This window comes from Squalius cephalus (genome assembly GCF_949319135.1).
Source record: "Squalius cephalus genome assembly, chromosome: 4".
Lineage (NCBI taxonomy): Eukaryota > Metazoa > Chordata > Actinopteri > Cypriniformes > Leuciscidae > Squalius > Squalius cephalus.
Window position 1 is genome coordinate 15,668,463 of NC_137125.1, and position 25,163 is coordinate 15,693,625.

At 37.0% G+C, this 25,163-nt stretch overlaps 1 pseudogene across 1 annotated transcript in view; it reads left to right on the forward strand.

The window, feature by feature from the left end:
* Nucleotides 1–544: 544 nt before the first annotated feature.
* Nucleotides 545–25,163, forward strand: part of LOC307157321 (NLR family CARD domain-containing protein 3-like) — a 125,863-nt pseudogene continuing 101,244 nt past the window's right edge. The window contains exon 1 of the transcript in view: nucleotides 545–640. The product of the transcript in view is annotated as an NLR family CARD domain-containing protein 3-like (transcript). The remainder of the gene's footprint in view (nucleotides 641–25,163) is intronic.

Sequence of the window (25,163 nt, forward strand, 5' to 3'; positions counted from 1 at the left end):
TCCTCTCCTATAGCAACGAATGAATCAAATTTTTCCTCAGGGAGACTACAATGCACTGCCTGATGTGATACTGTAGTAGACGGTTGCATAGTTATGATTTTGTCCCTGATATTATCAATCTTATAAGTGAAGAAGTTCATAAAAAATATTTTTCGTTATTTTCGTTATAAACGTCTCTGTTTTCAACAACTCTCGCCGATCGGTTACATCAGTCGATGTCCAACACACCTAACATGACACATTCACAAGAGGAGCACATGGCAAGAACACATGAGGGAAAAGGGATTCACATGACAGGAACCTTGACTATAGGTAAATTACAAAATGGAAGACATGAAACGTGAAAGTGAAAACTTCTGCAATGCCCTCCAAATCTCGTGAGGCCTGACAGTGCACTTGGAGAACCAAATAAGAGACACAAAGACCAGATTGCTGCTCAGTTGTTTCTCAGTTTAATACAGTTGGACATAGGATACATGCGTCAATACATGTGTTAGCCTGTTTTCTGCTTGCGTCAAAGTTGCAGGCAGGAAAACCATAGAGAGGAAGAGGAAGCGTAGACAGCGCACAGAATGGAAACTCTAAACAGGGTGACAGAGAGCCAAAACATATTTTACACTGGCACAAATATCACATCACGGTAAGTCTTCAGGAATTAATTTTCAGGATTATAATGATATCGAGCTCTAGGGATTCTGCTTTTAATTTAGATTAATTTACAGACTCTTTACAATCTGAAATATACAGAGGTGGAAAGTAAACATGTAAATGTTCAACACTTCCGCTCTTCAGTAGGCAAGGCGTTGATTCACAGATGATCAGCTTTAGTGAGAAGATCGATTATGACAAACGTATGTATTTTTGATGGCTACAGAAAATCTATACTCTCCAATTAAAGTGTCTGCATTGTGATATTTAAAGGAAGAAGCCAGAGTAAAGAAAAAGATAAATTATTTAATGCTTTTATTTCACCTATGTGAAAATGCTCAATAATAATAATAATTAAAGCTGCAAGCAGCATTTATCGGGGTTCAAGCATTTAAGGCCTTTAAGGCATTTAAGCATTCAAGACATTAAGATTTATTTAGAAAGCTTTTAACCACTGAAATAATAGATTGAAAAGTCCATTTACAGCCAATACAGGCAATTTACCATTGCTTTTTAACAGTTATAGCGCCAACTATCATCCGATCTACATACAATTTTGCATGCTTATTTAGAATGTTATGGCACATATGCTCACCAATTTTCGTGATGTTCTGAGTTTTTGTTTAGGATTTATAGGCTTTTGTTTGCATTTTGCCACGCCCATTTTCTTTATGACCCAATTATACCCATGCGAAAAATGCAAAAGTTCAACTTTTTTTGATAATTATTGATCTAAAGAGTCCAGAGAATTGTCCTAGTCTCGTTTGGTTCCGATCGGGCAAAAAACCAGGGACTAGTTCGCAAAAGTAGGTTTTTAACATATTCGTGAATAATTAATAAACTGTTTGATTGACAGCAATGGTTCTAGAGGCAAAGTTGTTCAGCATGAGCAGGTCTATCAAATGATATGCATTTTGTGATGATAAGTGTAACACCACGTGATTACAGAGCCATAAAACTCGTTAGCGCCAACTAGTGGCCGATTTCTTTCAAAATTCTTACAGACCTCTAGGGCCATGAGTCGAACATGCCCACCGAGTTTTGTTCCGATCGGACTCCGTTAACCTTGTCTAATAGGTGCTCAAATTTCATTGGCCGATGGCGGCCATGTTTTTTGAGATACACTAATGTCCTCATAGATATACATGACAGCTTGGACCAAGACACTGCATACCAATTTTCAAGTCAATCGGACTAACGGTCAGGTGGTTACAGCCTGATTTATGTTTTTTTCATGTTATAGCGCCACCATGTGGCCAATCGCCGCAATCTTTTTACTATGACCTCAGATTGACCTCTTACACAGGTGTACCGAGTTTGGTGAATATACCTCATTTACTTCTGGAGTTATAGCCATTTTAGTAAAATAGGCTCCGCCTTCTTCAAACATTTTGGCGCCCCTTAGCGACCGTCAATCGAAATTTCAACTTTTTTTCGATAATTATTGATATTCTGACTCCAGAGAACATTTCTGCACTGGTTTGGTTCCGATCGGACACAAAACCAGGGACTAGTTCGCAAAAGTAGGTTTTGGACATAATTCAAAATGGCGGAAAATTTGCATACCGGAAATGAAATCCTTGAGGCCTTTTTTGTTCGGCTTGACCCAAGGAATTCCAATGATATAAGACACTTGAGTCTGTGACAAACGGTTAATGAGATTTAAGCAAAAATATGATTTTTTTTTGTTTTTTGCACTGTAGCGCCACCTATGGGCCAATCGGGGTCATATTTTGATAACCTCTCCTCGATTTTTGTACTACCATCTGGCAAAGTTTCAAGTCTCTAGCACTTACGGTTTGGGCTGCACGATGCGTTTTACGGCAGAAGAAAAATAATAATAATTAAAGCTGCAAGCAGCATTTATCGGGGTTCAAGCAGTTAAGGCCTTTAAGGCATTTAAGCACAAAAGTATCAAAAGTTATTAAGATTTATTTAATAAGCATGTAACCACTGACATAATAGATGGAAAAGACCATTTACAGCCAATACAGGCAATTTACCATGTGATATATATGGTTTTAAAGCTTTTTAACAGTTATAGCGCCACCTATGGTCCGATCTCCATAGAATTGTTTACTGTGACCTCAAATTGAACCCATACACATGTGTACTGAGTTTGGTGAAGATATCTCATTTACTTCTTGAGTTATAGCCATTTTAGTAAAATAGGCTCCTCCCACAACAATTTAGCATATTCTAGTATTATTTACTATGATTCTAGCATGATTTGCCATATTCTAGCATAATTTACCATGATATACTACATTCTAGTATGATTTACCATTGTTTACTGTGATTCTAGCATGGATTACCATAGTTTATCATGATTTATCATAGTTTACCATGATTCATCATAGTTTACCATGATTTACCCTGTTCTAGCATAGTTTACCATGATTTACCATGTTCTAGCATGATTTACCATGATATACCACATTCTAACATGATTTACCATAGTTTATTATGATTTATCATGGCTTACCATGATTTACCATGTTCTAGCATGATGTACCATGATATACCATGTTCTAGAATGATGTACCAGGATTGTAGTATGATTTACCTTGATACACCACATTCTAGTATTATTTATTATGATTTACCATGTTTTTAGTGTGATTTACCATGATTTACCACATTGCTAGCAATTATGTGAAGTATCAGTAAAAATGAAGTGATAAACTCTGACAAAATATGATTGTGCTACAATAGTAATTGTTATATAAGTGATTTTTTAGTGTTTTATTGTTATATAAGTGATTTTTAGTGTCTAATGAATGCAAAAGCATAAGTGAGTAGACTTCATTAATAAGTAGAATGGCCAGCAGAGGGCAGGAGAAGACCACATATTGGCTCACTTTCACTTTAAACTTCTTGATTTTCACCATTTTTCTGCACTAAAGCAAACCAGTTTTTCCATTTTAACTCCATAATGCATGTTTACACACACACACACACACACACACACACACACACACACACACACACACACACACAAAGACAAATGTTGTTGTTGTTTTTTCAATGCTATTGGGATATGTCATTATGAAAATATATTTGAATGGTCTATAAACATTTCACAAAGTCTTTGCAAGCTATTAATCAGATGATTAACCTAAGACTACACACACACATTATGTTGTAGATGCAGACATTTGAAATGTATGATGTGATCAAACTGTCAATACTAATACTTTAACAGATGGATTTTGACTAAATGTAATTGTAAATGTTAAAATAGTGATTTTATAAAGTCTAAATATAAATTATAGAACAATATGACAAAATGACTATTTTGAACAGCAGGGGGCAGTAAAATACCACTTATTGGCTTAACATGCCATTATAATCATATCATTTTCACCTTTTTAACTGTTATAGAGGCAAATTTTGTCTGATCTGTCTGAAAATTTTCATGCATGTTCAGAGTGATATTTCACATGTTCTGACTTGTTTTTAAGAAGGTCTGAGTCATTCATTAAAGAGATATAGGCTTTCGGGGACACTTGGTAAAGGCTACATTTTGAAGTGAACCTATTATAGCTATCCAAATGAAGTAGTTCAACTTTTTCTGACAATTATTGATCTAGTGAGTCCAGAGAATTGTATTGCACTAGTTTTGAACATTATGATATGAAAATTATATGATCAGAGATGGAAAAGACCATTTACAGCCAATACAAGCAACATACCATAGGAAATATATGGTTTTAAAGCTTTTTAAAGGTTATAGCGCTACCTATCGTCCGATCTCCATAAAATTTTGCATGCTTGTTAATGATGTTATGACACATAGGCTGACCAATTTTTGTGAAGTTCTGAGTTTTCATTTAGGATTTATAGGCTTTTGAGTGTATTTTGCCACACCCATTTTATAAATGACCCTATTACAGCCATACAAATGCAAAAGTTCAACTTTTTTTTGATAATTATTGATCTAGAGAGTCCAGAGAATTGTCCTAGACTGGTCTGGTTCCGATCGGGCGAAAAACCTAGGACTAGTTCGCAAAAGTAGGTTTTAGACATATTCGTGAATATTTAATGAACGGTTTGATTGACAGCAATGGTTCTTGAGGCAAAGTTGTTCAGCATGAGCAGATCTATCAAATGATATGCATATTGTGTGGATGAGTGTAACACCACGTGATTACAGAGCCATAAAACTCGTTAGCGCCAAATAGTGGCCGATTTATTTCAAAATTGTTACAGACCTCTAGGGCCATGAGACGAACATGCCCATCGAGTTTCGTTCCGATCGGCCTCCGTTAACCTTGTCTAATCGGTGCTCAAACTTCATTGGCCGATGGCGGCCATGTTTTTTGAGATACGCCAATGTCCTCATAGACATACATGGCACCTTGGACCAAGACACTGCATACCAATTTTCAAGTCAATCGGACTAACGGTCAGGTGGTTATAGCCTGTTTTATGTTTTTTTCATGTTATAGCGCCACCATGTGGCCAATCGCCGCGATTTTTTTACCGTGACCTTAGATTGACCTCTTACACATGTGTACCAAGTTTGGTTAAAATACCTCTTTTACTTCTGGAGTTATAGCCATTTTAGTAAAATAGGCTCCTCCCACAACGTTAATTTTGCACCCCCTAGCGATCGTGAATCGAAATTTCAACTTTTTTTCGATAATTATTCATCTTCAGACTCCAGTGAACAATTCTGCACTGGTTTGGTTCCGATCGGGCGAAAAACCAGGGACTAGTTCGCAAAAGTAGATTTTCGACAAAATTCAAAATGGCGGAAAATCTATCATGGCGGAAATAAAATCGGAGATATACGTTTTGTTCGTCAGGCGTCCAGCTTTCCAATGATATAAGACACTTGAGTCTAGGACTTACGGTCTAGGAGTTATGAGCAGTTTCGCGCTTTTGGTTGCTATAGCGCCACCTATGGGCCAATCGGGGTCATAATTTGATAACCTCTCCTCGATTTTTGTACTACCATATGGCAAAGTTTCAAAGCTCTAGCCCTTACGGTTTGGGCTGCACGATGCGTTTTACGGCGGAATAATAATAATAATAATAATAATTAAAGCTGCAAGCAGCATTTATCGGGGTTCAAGCTATTAAGGCCTTTAACCCTCTGGGGTCCTTCATTGAACACTCACACTCAGGACCTTCGGGTCAAAAATGACCCGGAGGGCAAAATTAATATATATAAAAAAAAATCATAATTTTTTTTTTTATTATTGTTTTTAATAATATTTTTTCTTTTCTTTTTTGGTGTTTTGAGAGAATTTATGATTTATAATTAATATTTATGCAATAATTATGACCCATTTTTTCCCATTGAATATAATGGAAAATTTATATATTTTTTTTTTTTTTTTTTTTTTTTATTAAAGCTGAATTTCATTTTAGAGTCAAGCCTAGGCCTCATGAAAACAATTTTTGAAATGAGATGGGTGCCACCTGGTGGACACATTGAGCATTTTTATCACGCAATAGCACATTTTTACCACTAGTGGATTTACAGCTCTCTGTAGAAAGGCTTGCGAATTCTAGTGATTTTTGCCTGAACAGATTTAGTCTGTTTTGCACTCTTGATGTTTTAGAGATTCACCCCTTCACTGTTGAGTCCTTTTTTCTGCATTCTGGCTTATTTGTAGATTGTATGCACAAAAAAACTCATGTGTTTTCATATTTTTGACAATTTCCCATTCATTTCCTATGGGGTCATTTTTGACGAAAGAGCAGAAGTGTGATGACCACTTAGCATGCTTGGATCATGACCTCAATATTTTGTGTGTGTTTACATACCTAATACCATAAAAGTCACCTAGTTTCGTAACATTCCGATGAAGCTGTGATTTTTAAATATTCAAAACAGATTTTTGTTATCTGAATTTATTAGTGTATGTGTATAAAAGTGTGTGTGTGTGTGTGTGTGTGTGTGTGTGTGTGTCTGGATGTGTCTGTTTTGCACTCTTGATGTTTTAGAGATTCACCCCTTCACTGTTGAGTCCTTTTTTTCTGCATTCTGGCTTATTTGTAGATTGTATGCACAAAAAAAACCTGTGTTTTCATATTTTTGACAATTTCCCATTCATTTCCTATGGGGGTCATTTTTGACAAAAGAGCAGAAGTGTGATGACCACTTAGCATGCTTGGATCATGACCTCAATATTTTTTGTGTGTTTACATACCTAATACCATAAAAGTCACCTAGTTTCGTAACATTCCGATGAAGCTGTGATTTTTAAATATTCAAAACAGATTTTTGTTATCTGAATTTATTAGTGTATGTGTATAAAAGTGTGTGTGTGTGTGTGTGTCTGGATGTGTCTGTTTTGCACTCTTGATGTTTTAGAGATTCACCCCTTCACTGTTGAGTCCTTTTTTTCTGCATTCTGGCTTATTTGTAGATTGTATGCACAAAAAAAACTCTGTTTTTTCATATTTTTGACAATTTCCCATTCATTTCCTATGGGGTCATTTATGACCAAAGAGCAGAAGTGTGACTACCATTTAGCATGCTTGGATCATGACCTCAATAATTTTTGTGTGTTCACATACCTAATACCATAAAAGTCACCAAGTTTCGTAACATTCCGATGAAGCTGTGATTTTTAAAAATTCAAAACAGATGTTTGTAATCTGAATTTATTAGTGTGTATGTGTATAAAAGTGTGTTTGTGTGTGTGTGGATGTGTCTGTTTTGCACTCTTGATGTTTTATAGATTCACCCCTTCACTGTTGTGTACTTTTTTTCTGGATCGTGGCTGATTTGTAGATTGTACGCACAAAAAAACTCTGTATTGTCACATTTTTGCCAATTTCCCATTCATTTCCTATGGGGGTCATTTTTGACCCGAAGGTCCTGAGTGTGACTATTTTTTTTACAGCCACTTAGACTACTCAAATCCTGTCCCCAATTTTTTTGGGTGTTCATATACCAAGTACCAACAAAGTCACCAAGTTTCGGACCATTCTGATGAAGCTACGATTTTTAATAATTTTTTATTTAAACGCTTCGGGTCATTTTTGACCCGAAGGACCCCAGAGGGTTAAGGGTTTTTAAGCACAAAAGCATCAAAAGTTATCAGGTTTTATTTAGCAAGCATGTAACCACTGACATAATAGATGGAAAAGACCATTTACAGCCAATACAGGCAATGTACCATAGGAAATATATGGTTTTAAAGCTTTTTAACAGTTATAGCGCCACCTATGGTCCGATCTCCATAAAATTTGGCATGCTTGTTAATGATGTTATGTCACATATGCTCACCAATTTTTGTGAGGTTCTGAGTTTTCATTTAGGATTTATAGGCTTTTTAGTGTATTTTGCTACGCCCATTTTATAAATGACCCTATTACAGCCATCCAAATGCAAAAGTTTAACTTTTTTTTGATAGTTTTTGATCTAGAGAGTCCAGAGAATTGTCCTAGACTGGTCTGGTTCCAATCGTGCGAAAAACCTAGGACTAGTTCGCAAAAGTAGGTTTTTAACATGTTTGCAAATATTTAATGAACGGTTTGATTGACAGCAATGGTCCTTGAGGCAAAGTTGTTCAGGATGAGGAGATCTATCAAATGATATGCATATTGTGTGGATATTTGTAACACCACGTGATTACAGAGCTGTAAAACTCGTTAGCGCCAACTAGTGGCCGATTTCTTTCAAAATTGTTACAGACCTCTATGGCCTTGAGTCGAACATGCCCATCGAGTTTCGTTCCGATCGGCCTCCGTTAACCTTGTCTAATAGGTGCTCAAACTTCATTGGCCGATGGTGGCCATGTTTTTCGAGATACGCCAATGTCCTCATACACATACATGGCACCTTGGACCAAGACACTGCATGCCAATTTTCAAGTCAATCGGACTAATGGTCAGGTGGTTATAGCCTGTTTTATGTTTTTTTCATGTTATAGCGCCACCATGTGGCCAATTGCCGCGGTTTTTTTACTGTGACCTCAGATTGACCTCTTACACATGTGTACCAAGTTTGGTGAAGATACCTCATTTACTTCTGGAGTTATAGCCATTTTAGTAAAATAGGCCCCTCCCACAACGAACGTTTTGGCGGCCTTACCGTCCGTGAGTCGAAATTTCAACTTTTTTTCGATAGTTTTTGATAATCAGACTCTAGAGAACATTTCTGCACTGGTTTGGTTCCGATCGGGCGAAAAACCTAGGACTAGTTCGCAAAAGTATGTTTTTGACAAAATTCAAAATGGCGGAAAATCTATCATGGCGGAAATGAAATCGGAGATATACGTTTTGTTCGTCAGGCGTCCAGCTTTCCAATGATATAAGACACTTGAGTCTACGTCATACGGTCTAGTAGTTATGAGCAGTTTCGCACTTTTGGTTGCTATAGCGCCACCTATGGGCCAATCGGGGTCATACTTTGATAGGTTCTCCCCAAATTGAGGACTACCATTTGGCCAAGTTTCAAGGTTCCAGCTCTTACGGTTTGGTCTGCACGATGCGTTTTAGGGGAAAATAATAATAATAATAATAATAATAATAATTAAAGCTGCAAGCAGCATTTATCGGGGTTCAAGCAGTTAAGGCCTTTAAGGCATTTAAGCACAAAAGCATCAAAAGTTATTAAGATTTATTTAGCAAGCATGTAACCACTGACATAATAGATGGAAAAGACCATTTACAGCCAATACAGGCAGTTTACCATGGGATATATATGGTTTTAAAGCTTTTTAACAGTTATAGCGCCACCTATGGTCCGATCTCCATAAAATTGTTTACTGTGACCTCAAATTGAACCCATACACATGTGTACTGAGTTTGGTGAAGATATCTCATTTACTTCTTGAGTTATAGCCATTTGAGTAAAATAGGCTCCTCCCACAACGATTTGCCACATTCTAGAATTATTTAATATGATTCTAGCATGATTTACTATCATATACCATGTTCCAGAATGATTTATTAGGATTCTAGCATGATTTACCTTGATACACCTCATTTCAGTATTATTTACTATGATTTACAATGTTTCTAGCATGATTAACCACATTACTAGCAATTATGTCAAGTGTCAGTGCAAATGAGGTGATGAACACTGACAAAATATTATTGTGTTATAATAGTAAGTTATATACGTGATTTTTAGTGTGTGTCCAAGTATGAATGCAAAAGCACATGTAAAATATTTCATTATTAAGTAGAATGGCCAGCAGAGGGCACTAGAAGACCACTTATTGGCTCACTTTCACTTTAAACCAGTTTTCTGCACTAAAGCAAACCAGTTTTTCCATGTTAACTCAATGCATGCTTACACACACACACACACACACACACACACACACACACACACACACACACACACACACACACACACACACACACAGCATAGTTAACCATGGTTTACCATGATATACCACGTTCTAGTATTATTTACCAGGAGATAAACGACAATCTAGTATTATTTACTTTGATTTACCATGTTTCTAGCCTGATTTATCACATTACTAGCAATTATTTGAAGTGTCAGTGCAAATAAAGTGATTAACACTGACAAAATATGATTGTGTTATAATAGTTATTGCTATATAAGTGATTTGTTTAGTGTGTATTCAAGTATGAATGCAAGCACATGTTGAAATATTTCATTAATAAGTAGAATGGCCAGCAGAGGGCAGTAGAAGACCACTTATTGGCTCACTTTCACTTTAAACCAGTTTTCTGCACTAAAGCAAACCAGTTTATCCATGTTAACTCAATGCATGCTTACACACACACACACACACACACACACACACACACACACACACACACACACACACACAGCATAGTTAACCATGATTTACCATGATATACCACGTTCTAGTATTATTTACCAGGAGATAAACGACAATCTAGTATTATTTACTTTGATTTACCATGTTTCTAGCCTGATTTATCACATTACTAGCAATTATTTGAAGTGTCAGTGCAAATAAAGTGATTAACACTGACAAAATATGATTGTGTTATAATAGTTATTGCTATATAAGTGATTTTTTTTAGTGTGTATTCAAGTATGAATGCAAGCACATGTTGAAATATTTCATTAATAAGTAGAATGGCCAGCAGAGGGCAGTAGAAGACCACTTATTGGCTCACTTTCACTTTAAACCAGTTTTCTGCACTAAAGCAAACCAGTTTATCCATGTTAACTCAATGCATGCTTACACACACACACACACACACACACACACACACACACACACACACACACACACACACACAGCATAGTTAACCATGATTTACCATGATTTACCACATTACTAGCAATTATTTGAAGTGTCAGTGCAAATAAAGTGATTAACACTGACAAAATATGATTGTGTTATAATAGTTATTGCTATATAAGTGATTTTTAGTGTGTATTCAAGTTTAAATGCAAGCACATGTGGAAAAATTTAATTAATAAGTAGAATGGCCAGCAGAGGGCAGTAGAAGACCACTTATTGGCTCACTTTCACTTTAAACCTCATGATTTTGACCAGTTTTCTGCACTAAAGCAAACCAGTGTTTCCATGTTAACTCAATAATGCATACTTGCTACATATGCTACACACAATAATGCTACACACACACACACACACACACACACACAAATGTTTCAGTGATATTGGTGTCACATTCACCTTCATCACATTCACCTTCTGTCTTCATCACATTCACCATCTGTCGTCATCACCTGCACCTGCTCCTCATCACCCTCCTCATCATCACCTGCTCCTCATCATCATAACCGTCACCTGTTGTCCTTGTCTTGATCTGTGTATTTAAGTTCCCCTCTCATCCATTATCATTGTCGGTTATTGTTTGTGCACTAGCACTCTGTTATGTTTGTTTTCATGTTGGAAAATAAAACCTTTGTTATATTTGTACCACACACACACACACACACACACACACACACACACACACACACACACACACACACACCATCATTTATCATGATTTACCATGGCTGATACCAATACCAATATGAGAAAATGACTCTTTTAAACAGCAGGGGGCAGTAAAATACCACTTATTGGCTTAACATGCCATTAATTCATATCATTTTCACCTTTTTAACTGTTATAGAGGCAAATTTTGTCCGATCTGTCTGAAAATTTTCATGCTTGTTCAGGGTGATATTTCACACGTTCTGACTTGTTTTTAAGAAGGTCTGAGCATTGATTAAAGAGATATAGGCTTTCGGGGACACTTGGTAAAGGCCAGATTTTGAAGTGAACCTATTATAGCTATCCAAATGAAGTAGTTCAACTTTTTCTGACAATTATTGATCTAGTGAGTCCAGAGAATTGTATTGCACTAGTTTTGAACATTATGATATGAAAATTATATGATCAGAGATGGAAAAGACCATTTACAGCCAATACAGGCAGTTTACCATAGGAAATATATGATTTTAAAGCTTTTTAACAGTTATAGCGCCACCTATCGTCCGATCTCCATAGAATTTTTCATGCTTGTTAATGATGTTATGTCACATATGCTGACCAATTTTTGTGAAGTTCTGAGTTTTTATTTAGGATTTATAGGCTTTTTAATGTATTTTGACACGCCCATTTTATAAATTACCCTATTACAGCCATCCAAATGCAAAAGTTCAACTTTTTTTTGATAATTATTGATCTAGAGAGTCCAGAGAATTGTCCTAGACTGGTCTGGTTCCGATCAGGCAAAAAACCTAGGACTAGTTCGCAAAAGTAGGTTTTTAACATATTAATGAATAATTAATGAACAGTTTGATTGACAGCAATGGTTCTTGAGGCAAAGTTGTTCAGGATGAGGAGATCTATCAAATGATATGCATATTGTGTGGATATTTGTAACACCACGTGATTACAGAGCCGTAAAACTCGTTAGCGCCAACTAGTGGCCGATTTCTTTCAAAATTCTTACAGACCTTTAGGGCCATGAGCCGAACATGCCCATTGAGTTTCGTTCCGATCGGCCTCCGTTAACCTTGTCTAATAGGTGCTCAAACTTCGTTGGCCGATGGCGGCCATGTTTTTTGAGATACGCCAATGTCCTCATACACATACATGGCACCTTGGACCAAGACACTGCATACCAATTTTCAAGACAATCGGACTAACGGTCAGGTGGTTATAACCTGTTTTATGTTTTTTTCATTTTATAGCGCCACCATGAGGCCAATCGTCGCGATTTTTTTACTGTGACCCCAGAGTAAGCTCATACACATGTGTACCAAGTTTGGTGAAGATACCTCATTTACATCGGGAGTTATAGCCATTTTAGTAAAATAGGCCCCTCCCACAACGTACGTTTTGGCGCCCCTTAGCGACCGTGAATCGAAATTTCCACTTTTTTTCGATAATTATTGATATTCAGTCTCCAGAGAACATTTCTGCACTAGTTTGGTTCCAATCGGGCAAAAAACCAGGGACTAGTTCGCAAAAGTAGATTTTTGACAAAATTCAAAATGGCGGAAAATCTATCATGGCGGAAATGAAATCGGAGATATACGTTTTGTTCGTCAGGCGTCCAGCTTTCCAATGATATAACACACTTGAGTCTACGACATACGGTCTAGGAGTTATGAGCAGTTTCGCGCTTTTGGTCGCTATAGCGCCACCTATGGGCCAATCGGGGTCATAATCTCTGAACCTCTCCTCGATTTTTGTACTACCATCTGTCAAAGTTTCAAAGTTCCAGCTCTTACGGTTTGGGCTGCACGATGCGTTTTACGGCGGAATAATAATAATAATAATAATAAAAATCAGCACAATTACAATAGGGTTTCAGCACTTCGTGCTTGAACCCCTAATAAAAATCAGTACAATTACAATAGGGTTTCAGCACTTCGTGCTTGAACCCCTAATAATAAAAATCAGCACAATTACAATAGGGTTTCAGCACTTCGTGCTTGAACCCCTAATAAAAATCAGTACAATTACAATAGGGTTTCAGCACTTCGTGCTTGAACCCCTAAAAATCAGCACAATTACAATAGGGTTTCAGCACTTCGTGCTTGAACCCCTAATTAAAGCTGCAAGCAGCATTTATCGGGGTTCAAGCAGTTAAGGCCTTTAAGCACAAAAGCATCAAAAGTGATTAAGTTTTATTTAGCAAGCATGTAACTACTGACATAATAGATGGAAAAGACCATTTACAGGAAATACCATAGGAAATATATGGTTTTAAAGGTTTTTAGCAGTTATAGCGCCACCTATCGTCCGATCTCCATAAAAATTGGCATGCTTGTTAATGATGTTATGTCACATATGCTCACCAATTTTTGTGAAGTTCTGAGTTTTCATTTAGGATTTATAGGCTTTTTAGTGTTTTTTTGCCACGCCCCTTTTCTAAATGACCCTATTACAGCCATCTACATGCAAAAGTTCAACTTTTTTTTTGATAATTATTGATCTAGAGTGTCCAAAGAATTGTCCTAGACTGGTCTGGTTTCGATTGGGCGAAAAACCTAGGACTAGTTCGCAAAAGTAGGTTTTTAACATAATTACAAATATTTAATAAACAGTTTAATTGACAGCAATAGTTCTTGAGGCAAAGTTGTTCAACTTGAGCAGGTCTATCAGATGATATGCATTTTGTGACGATAAGTGTAACACCACGTGATTACAGAGCCATAAAACTCGTTAGCGCCAACTAGTGGCCGATTTCTTTCAAAACTCTTACAGACCTCTAAGACCATGAGTCGAACATGCCCATCGAGTTTCGTTCTGATCAGCCTCCATTAACTTTGTCTAATAGGTGCTCAAATTTCAGTGGTCGATGGCGGCCATGTTTTTCAAGATAAGCCAATGTCCTCATAGACATACATGCCACCTTGGACCAAGACACTGCATACCAATTTTCAAGTCAATCGGACTAACGGTCAGGTGGTCATAGCCCTTTTCATGTTTTTTTCATGTTATAGCGCCACCTAGTGATCAATCGTCACGATTTTTTTACTGTGACCCCAGATTGAACTCATACACATGTGCACCAAGTTTGGTGAAGATATCTCATTTCCTTTTCGAGTTATAGCCATTTTAGTAAAATAGGCTCCTCCCACAACATTAATTTATCACCCCCTAGCGACCAGGAATCGAAATTTCGACTTTTTTTCGATAATTATTGATATTCAAACTCCAGAGAACATTTCTGCACTGGTTTGGATCCGATCGGGCAAAAAACCAGGGACTAGTTCGCAAAAGTAGGTTTTTGACAAAATTCAAAATGGCGGAAAAATTTGCATATCAAAAATGAAATCGGAGATATACGTTTTGACCTTCAGGAGTCCAGCTTTCCAATGATATAAGACACTTGAGTCTACGACATACCGTCTAGGAGTTATGAGCAGTTTCGCGCTTTTGGTTGCTATAGCGCCACCTATGGGCCAATCGGGGTCATACTTTGATAGGTTCTCCCCAAATTGAGTACTACCATTTGGCCAAGTTTCAAGGTTCCAGCATTTACGGTTTGGGCTGCACGATGCGTTTTAGGGGAGAATAATAATAATAATTAAAGCTGCAAGCAGCATTTATCGGGGTTCAAGCATTTAAGGCCTTTAAGGCATTTAAGCATTCAAGACATTAAGATTTATTTAGAAAGCTTTTAACCACTGAAATAATAGATTGAAAAGTCCATTTACAGCCAATACAGGCAATTTACCATTGCTTTTTAACAGTTATAGCGCCAACTATCATCCGATCTACATACAATTTTGCATGCTTATTTAGAATGTTATGGCACATATGCTCACCAATTTTCGTGATGTTCTGAGTTTTTGTTTAGGATTTATAGGCTTTTGTTTGCATTTTGCCACGCCCATTTTCTTTATGACCCAATTATACCCATGCGAAAAATGCAAAAGTTCAACTTTTTTTGATAATTATTGATCTAAAGAGTCCAGAGAATTGTCCTAGACTCGTTTGGTTCCGATCGGGCAAAAAACCAGGGACTAGTTCGCAAAAGTAGGTTTTTAACATATTTGTGAATAATTAATAAACTGTTTGATTGACAGCAATGGTTCTAGAGGCAAAGTTGTTCAGCATGAGCAGGTCTATCAAATGATATGCATTTTGTGATGATAAGTGTAACACCACGTGATTACAGAGCCATAAAACTCGTTAGCGCCAACTAGTGGCCGATTTCTTTCAAAATTCTTACAGACCTCTAGGGCCATGAGTCGAACATGCCCACCGAGTTTTGTTCCGATCGGCCTCCGTTAACCTTGTCTAATAGGTGCTCAAACTTCATTGGCCGATGGCGGCCATGTTTTTTGAGATACACCAATGTCCTCATAGATATACATGACAGCTTGGACCAAGACACTGCATACCAATTTTCAAGTCAATCGGACTAACGGTCAGGTGGTTACAGCCTGATTTATGTTTTTTTCATGTTATAGCGCCACCATGTGGCCAATCGCCGCAATCTTTTTACTATGACCTCAGATTGACCTCTTACACAGGTGTACCGAGTTTGGTGAATATACCTCATTTACTTCTGGAGTTATAGCCATTTTAGTAAAATAGGCTCCGCCTTCTTCAAACATTTTGGCGCCCCTTAGCGACCGTCAATCGAAATTTCAACTTTTTTTCGATAATTATTGATATTCTGACTCCAGAGAACATTTCTGCACTGGTTTGGTTCCGATCGGACACAAAACCAGGGACTAGTTCGCAAAAGTAGGTTTTGGACATAATTCAAAATGGCGGAAAATTTGCATACCGGAAATGAATTCCTTGAGGCCTTTTTTGTTCGGCTTGACCCAAGGATTCCAATGATATAAGACACTTGAGTCTGTGACAAACGGTTAATGAGATTTAAGCAAAAATATGATTTTTTTTTGTTTTTTGCACTGTAGCGCCACCTATGGGCCAATCGGGGTCATATTTTGATAACCTCTCCTCGATTTTTGTACTACCATCTGGCAAAGTTTCAAGTCTCTAGCACTTACGGTTTGGGCTGCACGATGCGTTTTACGGCAGAAGAAAAATAATAATAATAATTAAAGCTGCAAGCAGCATTTATCGGGGTTCAAGCAGTTAAGGCCTTTAAGGCATTTAAGCACAAAAGCATCAAAAGTTATTAAGATTTATTTAGCAAGCATGTAACCACTGACATAATAGATGGAAAAGACCATTTACAGCCAATACAGGCAATTTGCCATGGGATATATATGGTTTTAAAGCTTTTTAACAGTTATAGCGCCACCTATGGTCCGATCTCCATAAAATTGTTTACTGTGACCTCAAATTGAACCCATACACATGTGTACTGAGTTTGGTGAAGATATCTCATTTACTTCTTGAGTTATAGCCATTTGAGTAAAATAGGCTCCTCCCACGACGATTTGCCACATTCTAGAATTATTTAATATGATTCTAGCATGATTTACTATCATATACCATGTTCCAGAATGATTTATTAGGATTCTAGCATGATTTACCTTGATACACCTCATTTCAGTATTATTTACTATGATTTACAATGTTTCTAGCATGATTAACCACATTACTAGCAATTATGTGAAGTGTCAGTGCAAATGAGGTGATGAACACTGACAAAATATTATTGTGTTATAATAGTTAGTTATATACGTGATTTTTAGTGTGTGTCCAAGTATGAATGCAAAAGCACATGTAAAATATTTCATTATTAAGTAGAATGGCCAGCAGAGGGCACTAGAAGACCACTTATTGGCTCACTTTCACTTTAAACCAGTTTTCTGCACTAAAGCAAACCAGTTTTTCCATGTTAACTCAATGCATGCTTACACACACACACACACACACACACACACACACACACACACACACACACACACACACACACACACACACACACACACATACACACACAGCATAGTTAACCATGATTTACCATGATATACCACGTTCTAGTATTATTTACCAGGAGATAAACGACAATCTAGTATTATTTACTTTGATTTACCATGTTTCTAGCCTGATTAATCACATTACTAGCAATTATTTGAAGTGTCAGTGCAAATAAAGTGATTAACACTGACAAAATATGATTGTGTTATAATAGTTATTGCTATATAAGTGATTTTTTTAGTGTGTATTCAAGTATGAATGCAAGCACATGTTGAAATATTTCATTAATAAGTAGAATGGCCAGCAGAGGGCAGTAGAAGACCACTTATTGGCTCACTTTCACTTTAAACCAGTTTTCTGCACTAAAGCAAACCAGTTTATCCATGTTAACTCAATGCATGCTTACACACACACACACACACACACACACACACACACACACACACAGACACACACACACACACACACTCACACACACACACACACACACACACACACACACACACACACACACACACACACACACACACACACACACACACACACAGCATAGTTAACCATGATTTACCATGATTTACCACATTACTAGCAATTATTTGAAGTGTCAGTGCAAATAAAGTGATTAACACTGACAAAATATGATTGTGTTATAATAGTTATTGCTATATAAGTGATTTTTAGTGTGTATTCAAGTATAAATGCAAGCACATGTGGAAAAATTTAATTAATAAGTAGAATGGCCAGCAGAGGGCAGTAGAAGACCACTTATTGGCTCACTTTCACTTTAAACCTCATGATTTTGACCAGTTTTCTGCACTAAAGCAAACCAGTGTTTCCATGTTAACTCAATAATGCATACTTGCTACATATGCTACACACAATAATGCTACACACACACACACACACACACACACACACACACACACACACACACAAATGTTTCAGTGATATTGGTGTCACATTCACCTTCATCACATTCACCTTCTGTCTTCATCACATTCACCATCTGTCGTCATCACCTGCACCTGCTCCTCATCACCCTCCTCATCATCACCTGCTCCTCATCATCATAACCGTCACCTGTTGTCCTTGTCTTGATCTGTGTATTTAAGTTCCCCTCTCATCCATTATCATTGTCAGTTATTGTTTGTGCACTAGCACTCTGTTATGTTTGTTTTCATGTTGGAAAATAAAACCTTTGTTATATTTGTACCACACACACACACACACACACACACACACACACACACACACCATCATTTATCATGATTTACCATGGCTGATACCAATACCAATATGAGAAAATGACTATTTTAAACAGCAGGGGGCAGTAAAATACCACTTATTGGCTTAACATGCCATTAATTCATATCATTTTCACCTTTTTAACTGTTATAGAGGCAAATTTTGTCCGATCTGTCTGAAAATTTTCATGCTTGTTCAGGGTGATATTTCACACGTTCTGACTTGTTTTTAAGAAGGTCTGAGCATTGATTAAAGAGATATAGGCTTTCGGGGACACTTGGTAAAGGCCAGATTTTGAAGTGAACCTATTATAGCTATCCAAATGAAGTAGTTCAACTTTTTCTGACAATTATTGATCTAGTGAGTCCAGAGAATTGTATTGCACTAGTTTTGAACATTATGATATGAAAATTATATGATCAGAGATGGAAAAGACCATTTACAGCCAATACAGGCAGTTTACCATAGGAAATATATGATTTTAAAGCTTTTTAACAGTTATAGCGCCACCTATCGTCCGATCTCCATAGAATTTTTCATGCTTGTTAATGATGTTATGTCACATATGCTGACCAATTTTTGTGAAGTTCTGAGTTTTTATTTAGGATTTATAGGCTTTTTAATGTATTTTGACACGCCCATTTTATAAATTACCCTATTACAGCCATCCAAATGCAAAAGTTCAACTTTTTTTTGATAATTATTGATCTAGAGAGTCCAGAGAATTGTCCTAGACTGGTCTGGTTCCGATCGGGCAAAAAACCTAGGACTAGTTCGCAAAAGTAGGTTTTTAACATATTAATGAATAATTAATGAACAGTTTGATTGACAGCAATGGTTCTTGAGGCAAAGTTGTTCAGGATGAGGAGATCTATCAAATGATATGCATATTGTGTGGATATTTGTAACACCACGTGATTACAGAGCCGTAAAACTCGTTAGCGCCAACTAGTGGCCGATTTCTTTCAAAATTCTTACAGACCTTTAGGGCCATGAGCCGAACATGCCCATTGAGTTTCGTTCCGATCGGCCTCCGTTAACCTTGTCTAATAGGTGCTCAAACTTCGTTGGCCGATGGCGGCCATGTTTTTTGAGATACGCCAATGTCCTCATACACATACATGGCACCTTGGACCAAGACACTGCATACCAATTTTCAAGTCAATCGGACTAACGGTCAGGTGGTTATAGCCTGTTTTATGTTTTTTTCATTTTATAGCGCCACCATGAGGCCAATCGTCGCGATTTTTTTACTGTGACCCCAGAGTAAGCTCATACACATGTGTACCAAGTTTGGTGAAGATACCTCATTTACATCGGGAGTTATAGCCATTTTAGTAAAATAGGCCCCTCCCACAACGTACGTTTTGGCGCCCCTTAGCGACCGTGAATCGAAATTTCCACTTTTTTTCGATAATTATTGATATTCAGTCTCCAGAGAACATTTCTGCACTAGTTTGGTTCCAATCGGGCAAAAAACCAGGGACTAGTTCGCAAAAGTAGATTTTTGACAAAATTCAAAATGGCGGAAAATCTATCATGGCGGAAATGAAATCGGAGATATACGTTTTGTTCGTCAGGCGTCCAGCTTTCCAATGATATAACACACTTGAGTCTACGACATACGGTCTAGGAGTTATGAGCAGTTTCGCGCTTTTGGTTGTTATAGCGCCACCTATGGGCCAATCGGGGTCATAATCTCTGAACCTTTCCTCGATTTTTGTACTACCATCTGTCAAAGTTTCAAAGTTCCAGCTCTTACGGTTTGGGCTGCACGATGCGTTTTAGCGGAGAAGAATAATAATAATAATAATAAAAATCCTTACAATTACAATAGGGTTTCAGCACTTCGTGCTTGAACCCCTAATTAAAGCTGCAAGCAGCATTTATCGGGGTTCAAGCAATTAAGGCCTTTAAGGCCTTAAAGCACAAAAGCATCAAAAGTTATTAAGTTTTATTTAGCAAGCATGTAACCACTGACATAATAGATGGAAAAGACCATTTACAGCCAATACAGGCAATGTACCATAGGAAATATATGGTTTTCAAAGGTTTTTAACAGTTATAGCGCCACCTATCGTCCGATCTCCATAAAATTGTTTACTGTGACCTCAAATTGAACCCATACACATGTGTACTGAGTTTGGTGAAGATATCTCATTTACTTCTTGAGTTATAGCCATTTTAGTAAAATAGGCTCCTCCCACAACAATTTACCACATTCTAGTATTATTTACTATGATTCTAGCATGATTAACCATAGTTTATCATGATTTACCATGATATACTACATTCTAGTATGATTTACCATTGTTTACTGTGATTCTAGCATGGTTTACCATATTTTACCATGATTTATCATAGTTTACCATGATTTACCCTGTTCTAGCATAGTTTACCATGATTTACCATGTTCTAGCATGATTTACAATGATATACCATATTCTAACATGATTTACCATAGTTTATCATGATTTATCATGGTTTACCATGATTTACCCTGTTCTAGCATAGTTTACCATGATTTACCATATTCTAGCATGATGTACCATGATATACCACGTTCTAGAATGATGTATCAGGATTCTAGTATGATTTACCTTGATACACCACATTCTAGTATTATTTACTATGATGTACCATGTTTTAGCGTGATTTACCATGATTTACCACATTGCTAGCAATTATGTGAAGTATCAGTACAAATGAAGTGATAAACTCTGACAAAATATGATTGTGCTACAATAGTAATTGTTATACAAGTTATTTTTTAGTTTCTTATTGTTATATAAGTGACTTTTAGAGTATAATGAATGCAAAAGCATATGTGAGTAGACTTCATTAATAAGTAGAATGGCCAGCAGAGGGCAGTAGAAGACCACTTATTGGCTCACTTTCACTTTAAACTTCATGATTTTCACCATTTTTCTGTACTAAAGCAAACCAGTTTTTCCATTTTAACTCCATAATGCATGTTTACACACACACACACACACAAAGACAAATGTTGTTGTTTTTTCAATGCTATTGGGATATGTCATTATGAAAATATATTTGAATGGTCTATAAACATTTCACAAAGTCTTTGTAAGCCATTAATCAGATTATTCAGAATTTATTCAGAAAGCTAAGACTACACACACATTATGTTGTAGATACAGATATCACAACATTGACAAACTGTCAATACTAATACTTTAACAGATGGATTTTGACTAAATGTAATTGTAAATGTTAAAATAGTGATTTTATAAAGTCTAAATATAAATTATAGAACAATATGACAAAATGACTATTTTAAACAGCAGGGGGCAGTAAAATACCACTTATTGGCTTAATATGCCATTATATTCATATCATTTTCACCTTTTTAACTGTTATAGAGGCAAATTTTGTCCGATCTGTCTGAAAATTTTCATGCATGTTCAGAGTGATATTTCACATGTTCTGACTTGTTTTTAAGAAGGTTTGAACATTCATTAAAGAGATATAGGCTTTCGGGGACACTTGGTAAAGGCCACATTTTGAAGTGAACCTATTATAGCTATCCAAATGAAGTAGTTCAACTTTTTCTGACAATTATTGTTCTAGTGAGTCCAGAGAATTGTATTGCACTAGTTTTAAACATTATGATATGAAAATGATATGATCAGAGATGGAAAAGACCATTTACAGCCAATACAGGCAGTTTACCATAGGAAATATATAGTTTTAAAGCTTTTAAACAATTATAGCGCCACCTATGGTCCGATCTCCATAGAATTTTGCATGCTTGTTAATGATGTTATGTCACATATTCCCACCAATTTTTGTGAAGTTCTGATTTTTCATTTATGATTTATAGGCTTTTAAGTGCATTTTGCCACACCCATTTTCTTTATGACCCTATTATAGCCATGCGCAAAATGCAAAATTTCAACTTTTTTTTTGATAATTATTGATCTAGAGAGTCCATAGAATTGTCCTACACTGGTCTGGTTCCGATCGGGCGAAAAACCAGGGACTAGTTCGCAAAAGTAGGTTTTTAACATATTCATGAATATTTAATGAACGGTTTGATTGACAGCAATGGTTCTAGAGGCAAAGTTGTTCATAATGAGCAGATCTATCAAATGATATGCATTTTGTGACGATAAGTGTAACACCACGTGATTACAGAGCCATAAAACTCGTTAGCGCCAACTAGTGGCCGATTTCTTTCAAAATTCTTACAGACCTCTAGGGCCATGAGTCGAACATGTCCATCGAGTTTCGTTCTGATCAGCCTCCGATAACCTTGTCTAATAGGTGCTCAAATTTCATTGGCCAATGGCGGCCATGTTTTTTGAGATACGCCAATGTCCTCATAGACATACATGGCACCTTGGACCAAGACACTGCATACCAATTTTCAAGTCAATCGGACTAACGGTCAGGTGGTTATAGCCTGTTTTATGTTTTTTTCATGTTATAGCGCCACCATGTGGCCAATCGCCGCGGTTTTTTTACTGTGACCTCATATTGACTTCTTACATATGTGTACCGAGTTTGGTAAAGATAACTCATTTACTTCTGGAGTTATAGCCATTTTAGTAAAATAGGCCCCTCCCACAACGTACGTTTTGGCGCCCCTTAGCAACCGTGAATCGAAATTTTAACTTTTTTTCGATAATTATTGATATTCAGACTCCAGAGAACATTTCTGCACTGGTTTGGTTCCGATCAGACAAAAAACCACGGACTAGTTCGCAAAAGTAGGTTTTTGACAAAATTCAAAATGGCGGAAAAATTATCATACCGGAAATGAAATCGGAGATATACGTTTTGTTTGCCATGAGGTCTTGATTACATTGATATAAGACACTTGAGTCTACGACATACAGTCTAGGAGTTATGAGCAGTTTCGCGCTTTTGGTCGCTGTAGCGCCACCTATGGGCCGATTTGGCTAAGTCCGTGTATCTGAGTAGCGAGCAATACTACTACCATTTGACCAAGTATCACGTCTCTAGGCCTTACGGTTTTGGCTGCACGATGCGTTTTAGGGAAGAATAATAATAATAATTAAAGCTGCAAGCAGCATTTATCGGGGTTCAAGCATTTAAGGCCTTTAAGGCATTTAAGCATTCAAGACATTAAGATTTATTTAGAAAGCTTTTAACCACTGAAATAATAGATTGAAAAGTCCATTTACAGCCAATACAGGCAATTTACCATTGCTTTTTAACAGTTATAGCGCCAACTATCATCCGATCTACATACAATTTTGCATGCTTATTTAGAATGTTATGGCACATATGCTCACCAATTTTCGTGATGTTCTGAGTTTTTGTTTAGGATTTATAGGCTTTTGTTTGCATTTTGCCACGCCCATTTTCTTTATGACCCAATTATACCCATGCGAAAAATGCAAAAGTTCAACTTTTTTTGATAATTATTGATCTAAAGAGTCCAGAGAATTGTCCTAGACTCGTTTGGTTCCGATCGGGCAAAAAACCAGGGACTAGTTCGCAAAAGTAGGTTTTTAACATATTCGTGAATAATTAATAAACTGTTTGATTGACAGCAATGGTTCTAGAGGCAAAGTTGTTCAGCATGAGCAGGTCTATCAAATGATATGCATTTTGTGATGATAAGTGTAACACCACGTGATTACAGAGCCATAAAACTCGTTAGCGCCAACTAGTGGCCGATTTCTTTCAAAATTGTTACAGACCTCTAGGGCCATGAGTCGAACATGCCCACCGAGTTTTGTTCCGATCGGCCTCCGTTAACCTTGTCTAATAGGTGCTCAAACTTCATTGGCCGATGGCGGCCATGTTTTTTGAGATACACCAATGTCCTCATAGATATACATGACAGCTTGGACCAAGACACTGCATACCAATTTTCAAGTCAATCGGACTAACGGTCAGGTGGTTACAGCCTGATTTATGTTTTTTTCATGTTATAGCGCCACCATGTGGCCAATCGCCGCAATCTTTTTACTATGACCTCAGATTGACCTCTTACACAGGTGTACCGAGTTTGGTGAATATACCTCATTTACTTCTGGAGTTATAGCCATTTTAGTAAAATAGGCTCCGCCTTCTTCAAACATTTTGGCGCCCCTTAGCGACCGTCAATCGAAATTTCAACTTTTTTTCGATAATTATTGATATTCTGACTCCAGAGAACATTTCTGCACTGGTTTGGTTCCGATCGGACACAAAACCAGGGACTAGTTCGCAAAAGTAGGTTTTGGACATAATTCAAAGTGGCGGAAAATTTGCATACCGGAAATGAAATCCTTGAGGCCTTTTTTGTTCGGCTTGACCCAAGGATTCCAATGATATAAGACACTTGAGTCTGTGACAAACGGTTAATGAGATTTAAGCAAAAATATGATTTTTTTTTGTTTTTTGCACTGTAGCGCCACCTATGGGCCAATCGGGGTCATATTTTGATAACCTCTCCTCGATTTTTGTACTACCATCTGGCAAAGTTTC